Raw genomic sequence first — 8,331 nt, 5'->3', positions numbered from 1 at the left:
ATCATTCTTAATCTACATCTGTTCTTGTCATTTAATTTATCTGACGTGTCTCACTTCTAAGGGAATGCAAGAATGAGATCCATTGGCCAGAGAGATATTGGAGAAGCGGTATTGGGGTCAGCTGGTCATTTTGGCCACTTTTCTTTCACTGTGTTAATTAGGCAAAAATGAAAGTAAATTGAAATAGGAGCTTCAAAGAAATTGGTGTTTAACTGGTGTCACGGGCTCTCTGTGCTATTCGACAAAACACAGTCATTTACGATGCTATTTCCCATTTCGTTATTTTAAATTTCTTCAAATATGAAAATTGCATTCTTTGTATAAAGCTGTGGATTACTGTCATTTGGGCAGCTGGTCTATGGAAAATTTGAGGAGCAAATGGAGAGGTTCAAAGTGACTTTCCTCTAGGCTCTAATGAGATGTTAGGGCATGGGGGAGGGGGCAGTTCAGGGGAGTCAACAGGAATCCCAAATCAATGGCTCGATGATGAGACTTTTTATTTTGAAATGCGATCTGCTAAGCACTTACAGTGTCCCAAGCACTGTACTAAACGCTGGGGTAAATTCAAGAAAATCAGGTTGAACCCAGTCCCTGCCCCTCATTGGTCTCACAGTTCCTCGATCTTGTCTATCCACCAACCTCGCACCCATGTCTTACCTCCGGCCTGGAATGCCCTCCCTCCTCAAATCCGAGAGACAATTGTTTTACCCACCCTTCAAAGCCTTACTGAAGGCACATCTCCTCTAAGAGGCCTTCTCTGACTAAGCCCTCCTCGCCTCTTCTCCCTCTCCCTTCTGCGTTAACCTGACTTGCTCCCTTTGCTCTTCCCCTCTCCCAGCTCCACAGCACTTATGTACATCTCTGTGATTTATTTATTTATATTAATGTCTGTCTCCTCCTCTAGACCGTAGGCTTGCTGTGGGTAGGGATTGTATCCATTCATTGTTATATTGTACTCTCCCAAGTGATTTAAAACAGTTGCTCTGCACACAGTAAGCACTCAGTAAAAGTGATTAAATAAATGAATGAATGAATGAAAGGAGGGAGAACAAGTATTGAAGCCTCATTTTACAGATGAGGAAACTGAAGCACAGAGAAGTGATGTGACTTGCCCAAGGTCACATGGCAGGTAGAGCTGGGATTAGAATGCAGGTACTCTGACTCACAGGCCTGTGCTGAAATGAAAGGACCCAAACTGTCTCCCATTCCCAGAAAGGTTTGGCCAAGTTTAGTTATTTATTTATTTTTTAATGGTATTTGTTAAGTGTTTACTATGTGCCAGGCACTGTACGAAGCACTGGGGGTAGTTGTATGCTAATCAGGTTGGACACAGTCCATGTCCCACATGGGACTCACAGTCTTAATCCCCATTTTACAGATGAGTTAACTGAAGCACAGAGAAATGAAGTGACTTGCCCAAGGTCACAGAGCAGTCAAGTGACAGAACTGTGATTAGAGCCCAGGTCCTCTGACTCCCCCCCTCAGGGTCGCACCTGCAGAGTTTCCAGTACTCTACCCGTCTCAACTACGGGAGGGAGAGTCAAGCAGAGGCCTACCCATTCCATTCCTAGCTTGGCCAGTGGCTAGTGAGTGGAAGGCAATCTGCTACAAGTCAGCTCCCCTGAGCTGGACAGCAGCAGCACGGGAGAGAGTTGAGGGCGGAGACTCAAGTTGACTGCACAGAAGGAGGCAATGGTAAACTACTTCCGGATTTTTACCAAGAAAACTCTATGGATCCACTGCCAAAATGAATGCGGCTGGAGATGGGGCGTTCTAGGAGAGATGTGTCCATGGCGTCGCTACTATGGGTTGGAGATGACTCGACAGCATAAGACAAGACCTTCTGACTCCCAGGCCCGGGCTTTTTCCCTCTAGACTGTAAGCTTCCCCTTCTAGACTGGAAACTCACTGTGGGCAGTGAACGTCGCTGCCAACTCTGTTATGTTGTACTATCCCAAGCACTTAGTGCACTGTTCTGCACACAGTAAACACTCAATAAGTACCAATGATTGATTTCCATTAGGCATTTATTGTATTGTAAGGGGAATGTGCTAGTTCTTGTATTCCTCCTCCTATTACAGGGTTATGTTTTGAAGTATCAGGGCATTTTATCTCACCATCATTTGGCATTTAAAGGTAAGGCAATTGCTAACAGCACCTAACCTGGTGGGTTTCATAGCTGTGTTTGCTATCCCACTGGCTGCCTTGAAATATCTGCTATGGCCACAGGAGGGCAAGCAAGAGACGAACAGTGGTTCAGGGGAACCAATGACCAGTAGGGTAAAAACTAATGAATGAATAAATTAATGATGGTTTTGTGAAGCACTTACCACCAAGCACTGTTCTAAGCACTGGGGTCGTTACAGGGCAATCAGGTTGTCCCACGTGGGGCTCACAATCTTAATCCCCATTTTTCAGATGAGGTTACTGAGGCACAGAGAAGTTAAGTGACTAGCCCAAAGTCACACAGCTGACAAGTGGCAGAGCTGGGATTAGAACCCACGACCTCTGACTCCCAAGCCCATGCTCTTCCCACTAAGTCATGGCCCACTCTCAATAGGATTCTTTTCCTTCCTACAATTCAAAATGAAAATCCTCTGAAATAACTCTTCTAGACTGTGAGCCCGTTGTTGGGTAGGGACCTTCTCTATATGTTGCCAACTTGTACTTCCTAAGCGCTTAGTACAGTGCTCTGCGCACAGTAAGTGTTCAATAAATACGATTGATTGATTGAATGAATGAATGAACTCATTCTGGACAGATACTTTCAGCAGCATCCTTGAAGTCATATCAGGCCTACCGTAGGGATGGGGAAGGGGCTGAAAGAATGGTCCTACTACTTTGGGTCCAGAGGGAAAGAAGGCAATGTTGTTTAGAGGAAAAGGCATGGAATTGGCAGTCAGGAGACCAGGATTTTAATGTGAGCTCTGTCCCTGGCCTGCTGTGTGACCTTGAGCAAGTTGCTTCACCTCTGTGTGCTTCAGTTCTCTTGCTGGTGAAATGGGGTTACAGTACTGGACTGATCGCCCTCCTTCTGAGAGGGGCTGGGACCATGTCTGAACTGTTTAATCTTGGATTTCCCACAGCTCTCAGCACAGTGCTTTGGCACCTAGTAAGTGCTGAATAAATAACCTCACTCACTATCAACCCATCAGTGGTATTAAGCACTGTCTGTATGTGGAGCAGGGAACTAAGCACTTGGGGAGTACAGAATTGAGTTGGTAGATGAGATCCTTGCCTTCAAGGAGTTTACAATCTAGTGGGAGTTAACAATAAATTCATTCATTCATTCAATCATATTTATTGAGCACTTACTGTGTGCAGAGCACTGTACTAAGTGCTTGGGAAGTACAAGTCAGCAACATATAGAGACAGTCCCTACCCAACAATGGGCTCACAGTCTAGAAGGGGGAGACAGGCAAAACATGTATACAGGTGTCAAAACCGTCAGAATAAATAGAATTATAGCTATATGCACATCATTAACAAAATAGAGTAGTAAATATATACAAGTAAAATAAATAGAGTAATAAATCTGTACAAATATATACAAGTGCTGTGTGGTGGAGAAGGAGGTGGGGGCGGGGGGGATGGGGAGGAGGAGAGGAAACGGGGGGCTCAGTCTGGGAAGGCCTCCGGATGAGGTGAAATGGCACTGCCTGCTCTTTCTGCACTTTTTCCAATAGGCCACAGTGGAGACTGACTTTCTGGTGGGTCTTATTCCCTGAGAAGGAGACTCCCCACAGGCCTGAGAGTCAGAAGGTCATGGGTTCTAATCCCAGCTCTGCCACTTGTCTGCTATGTGGCCATCGACAAGTCACTTCACTTCCCTGTGCCTCAGTTACCTCATCTGTTAAATGGGAATTGAGACTGTGAGCCCCACATGGGACAGGGACTGTGTCCAACTCGATTTGCTTGTATCCACCCCAGGGCTTAGTACAGTGCCTGGCACATAATAAGCGCTTAACGAATATCATCATCATTATTATTATTAAAAGGACATCATCCTTCCAGTGGCTTACAGGAGAAGGTTGAGAGGCTGGTGGGTGGGGAGGCAGGAGGAAAATGTTTGCAAACCAACCTGGAGTATAGTTTAGAAACAAACAGCCTTTCCAGTACTAAGCTTTTCTCTCCCTTCTCCCTCAGTCTTCTACATGGAAAAGCCTGTGTTTTTCAGCATTCCCAGCTCAACGAAGATTCTTTAATACCAAATAGTTCAGTTGTTTGAACTTCCCAGTATTTTGTTTCTTCTTTTACTGCTCAGAAAGAACTCTTCATTTAAAAAGTCCGAAAATCAACGTACAGAGCACTGTACTAATTGTGAGGGGAAGTGCAATATAATAGTTGGTAGGCACGATCCCTGCCCACGAGGAGTTTGCTTTCTTTTTTAATGGCATTTGCTAAATGCTTACTATGTGTCAAGCACAGTTCTAAGCATTGAGGCAGATACAAAATCATCAGGTTGGATACTGTCCCTGTCCCACATGGGGTTCACAGTCTAAGTAGGAGGGGACCAGGTACTGAATCCCCATTTTGCAGTTGAGGAAAGTGAGGCCCAGAGAAGTGACTTGTCCAAAGTCACGCAGCAGACACGTGTCAAAGCCGTGATTAGAACCCAGGTCCTATGACTCTCAGGACAGGGCTTTTTCCACTTAGGCCACGCCGCTTGAGGCCACACTCCTTAAATAACTATATGTTTTTGGACAAGAGCACTGGGAAGCCTCTGGAAAATTAAACAGGGAGAATGATGGCAATTTTACCTTGCCCAAGAAAGTAGCAACCAATAGCACGCCTCACCCTGAGCTCTGCACACAGTAAGTGTCCACTAATACCATTGATTGATCGAATGATAATCAATATATCTGATCTGATATATCTGATCAATATATCTGATCAATATATCTTATCAGCGATTAAGTCAGAATCCCTGGAAAAGGAGATTGGTCTACATCACAGTAAATGGCTTTTGTACAGACTTCATAGACCATTTCAGCTTGCTGAGTTCTGGTTGGAATTTGCTGCCAAGAGACATTACGAAGATCCTCCCAGACTGCTAGCAAGGTGTTTGACTTTATTTCTTTCACAAGGATGAAATGAAAGGGAATTTAGAATTTAAATATTCAGAGCAAAAGCCCAAGAATTTTTATTTTAGGCTGATTGCCATTCATGCTTCTCATCTGGCTTCCAAGATTCATAGTGTTAATTTGGGTGTGTTTGAAGGGAAAATTTCTAACAAAAAGCACCATGTTTGGTGAGTGAATCTATGCTCATAATTTACCAATCGATCCATCAGTGGGTTTTTACAGAGTACCTACTGTGGGCAGAGTACCTTACTAACCACCTGACAGAGTAAGCTGAAGGTAGATATGATCCCTACTGTTAAGGAGCTGACAGTTTATTCAGCGGCGGACACTAAAATGAATTACAGACAGGGGAAGCAGTTTGATCTCGCACCACCGCTCTCGCACCACTAACCCACAGCCCTGGATCACTGCCACTGTCCGCCTCCTTCGCTCTTATGCTCGAGCTGCCGAACGCTGCTGGCGAAAGTCTAAACACCATGCCAACCTCGTTCACTTCAAGTTTATCCTTTCCTGCCTTAACTCAGCCCTCTCTTCTGCCAGACAAAACTATTTCTCCTCCCTTATTGACACCCATGCCCATCACCCCCGCCAGCTCTTCCGTACATTCAACTCCCTTCTCAGGCCCCCGGTTCCTCCCCCTCCTCCTTCCCTCACCCCCAACGATCTGGCCTCCTACTTCATTAACAAAATTAAATCCATCAGGTCCGACCTCCCCAAAGTCTCTTCCCCCCTTTCTCCAACCCCCCGGCTCTCAACACTCTCTGCTACTCTCCCATCCTTCCCAGCGGTATCCTCAGAGGAACTCTCCTCCCTCCTCTCAAGTGCTACTCCGGCCACCTGTGCTTCTGACCCCATTCCCTCTCATCTTATGAAATCTCTCGCTCCATCCCTTCTCCCCTCCTTAACTTCCATCTTCAACCGCTCACTCTCCACTGGTTCCTTCCCCTCTGCCTTCAAACATGCCCATGTCTCTCCCATCCTAAAAAAACCCTCTCTTGACCCCACCTCACCTTCTAGTTATCGTCCCATATCCCTCCTATCATTCCTTTCCAAACTCCTTGAACGAGTTGTCTACACGCGCTGCCTAGAATTCCTCAACAACAACTCTCTCCTCGACCCCCTCCAGTCTGGCTTCCGTCCCCTTCATTCCACGGAAACTGCCCTCTCAAAGGTCACCAATGACCTCCTGCTTGCCAAATCCAACGGCTCATACTCTGTCCTAATCCTCCTCGACCTCTCAGCTGCCTTTGACACTGTGGACCACCCCCTTCTCCTCCACACGTTATCTGACCTTGGCTTCACAGACTCCGTCCTCTCCTGGTTCTCCTCTTATCTCTCCGGTCGTTCTTTCTCAGTCTCTTTTGCAGGCTCCTCCTCCCCCTCCCATCCTCTTACTGTGGGGGTTCCCCAAGGTTCAGTGCTTGGTCCCCTTCTGTTCTCAATATACACTCACTCCCTTGGTGACCTCATTCGCTCCCACGGCTTCAACTATCATCTCTACGCTGATGACACCCAGATCTACATCTCTGCCCCTGCTCTCTCCCCCTCCCTCCAGGCTCGCATCTCCTCCTGCCTTCAGGACATCTCCATCTGGATGTCCGCCCGCCACCTAAAGCTCAACATGTCGAAGACTGAGCTCCTTGTCTTCCCTCCCAAACCTTGTCCTCTCCCTGACTTTCCCATCTCTGTTGACGGCACTACCATCCTTCCCGTCTCACAAGCCCGCAACCTTGGTGTCAACCTCGACTCCGCTCTCTCATTCACCCCTCACATCCAAGCCGTCAGAAAAACCTGCCGGTCTCAGCTCCGCAACATTGCCAAGATCCGCCCTTTCCTCTCCATCCAAACCGCTACCCTGCTAATTCAAGCTCTCATCCTATCCCGTCTGGACTACTGCACTAGCCTTCTCTCTGATCTTTCATCCTCGTGTCTCTCTCCACTTCAATCCATACTTCATGCTGCTGCCCGGATTATCTTTGTCCAGAAACGCTCTGGGCATATTACTCCCCTCCTCAAAAACCTCCAATGGCTACCGATCAATCTGCGCATCAGGCAGAAACTCCTCACCCTGGGCTTCAAGGCTCTCCATCACCTCGCCCCCTCCTACCTCACCTCCCTTCTCTCCTTCTACTGCCCAGCCCGCACCCTCCGCTCCTCCACCACTAATCTCCTCACTGTACCTCGCTCTCGCCTGTCCCGCCATCGACCCCCGGCCCACGTCATCCCCCGGGCCTGGAATGCCCTCCCTCTGCCCATCTGCCAAGCTAGCTCTCTTCCTCCCTTCAAGGCCCTGCTGAGAGCTCACCTCCTCCAGGAGGCCTTCCCAGACTGAGCCCCTTCTTTCCTCTCCCCCTCGTCCCCCTCTCCATCCCCTCGTCTTACCTCCTTCCCTTCCCCATAGCACCTGTATATATGTATATATGGTTGTACATATTTATTACTCTATTTATTTATTTTACTTGTACATTTCTATCCTACTTATTTTATTTTGTTGGTATGTTTGGTTCTGTTCTCTGTCTCCCCCTTTTAGACTGTGAGCCCACTGTTGGGTAGGGACTGTCTCTATGTGATGCCAATTTGTACTTCCCAAGCGCTTAGTACAGTGCTCTGCACATAGTAAGCGCTCAATAAATACGATTGATTGATTGATCTAGTGGAAAAAGCCTAGGCCTGGGAGTCAGGGACCTGGGTTCTAATCTCGGCTCTGCCACTTGCCGACTGTGTGACCTTGTGGTATTTGTTAAGCACTTACTATAGGCCAAGAACTGTTCTAAGCACTGGGACAGGCACAAGCTAATCAGGTTGGACACAGTCCCTGTCCCACCTGGGGCTCACAGTCTTAATCCCCACTTCACAGTTGAGGTAACTGAGGCACAGAAAAGTGAAGTGACTTGCCCAATATCACACAGCAGACATGTGGCAGAGCCAGGAGTAGAATCCAAGTCCTCTGATTCCCAGGCCCGGGCTCTTTCCACTAGGCCGTGCAGCTTTTCGTGCAAGTCTCTTGACTGCTCTGTGCCTCTGTTCCCTCATCTGCAGAATGGAGATTCAGTATTCATTCATTCATTCAATCGTATTCATTGAGCGTTTACTGTGTGCTGAGCACTGTACTAAGTTCTTGGGAAGTACAAGTTGGCAACATATAGAGACGGTCCCTACCCAACAGCGGGTTCACAGTCTAGAAGGGGGAGACAGACAACAAAACAAAACATATTAACAAAGTAAAATAAATAGAATAAATATGTAC

At 47.1% G+C, this 8,331-nt stretch overlaps 1 non-coding gene across 1 annotated transcript; it reads left to right on the top strand.

Annotated features, from left to right (window-relative positions):
- Nucleotides 1-1,475: 1,475 nt before the first annotated feature.
- LOC119920546 lies at nucleotides 1,476-1,613 on the top strand. Its single transcript, XR_005448283.1, has one exon. It is a non-coding gene; the product is annotated as a small nucleolar RNA SNORA7 (small nucleolar RNA).
- The last annotated feature ends 6,718 nt before the right edge of the window (nucleotides 1,614-8,331 follow it).

Source organism: Tachyglossus aculeatus, chromosome X1, assembly GCF_015852505.1.
Source record: "Tachyglossus aculeatus isolate mTacAcu1 chromosome X1, mTacAcu1.pri, whole genome shotgun sequence".
Taxonomy (NCBI): Eukaryota; Metazoa; Chordata; class Mammalia; order Monotremata; family Tachyglossidae; genus Tachyglossus; species Tachyglossus aculeatus.
This window is presented reverse-complemented; position numbering and strand designations above follow the sequence as displayed.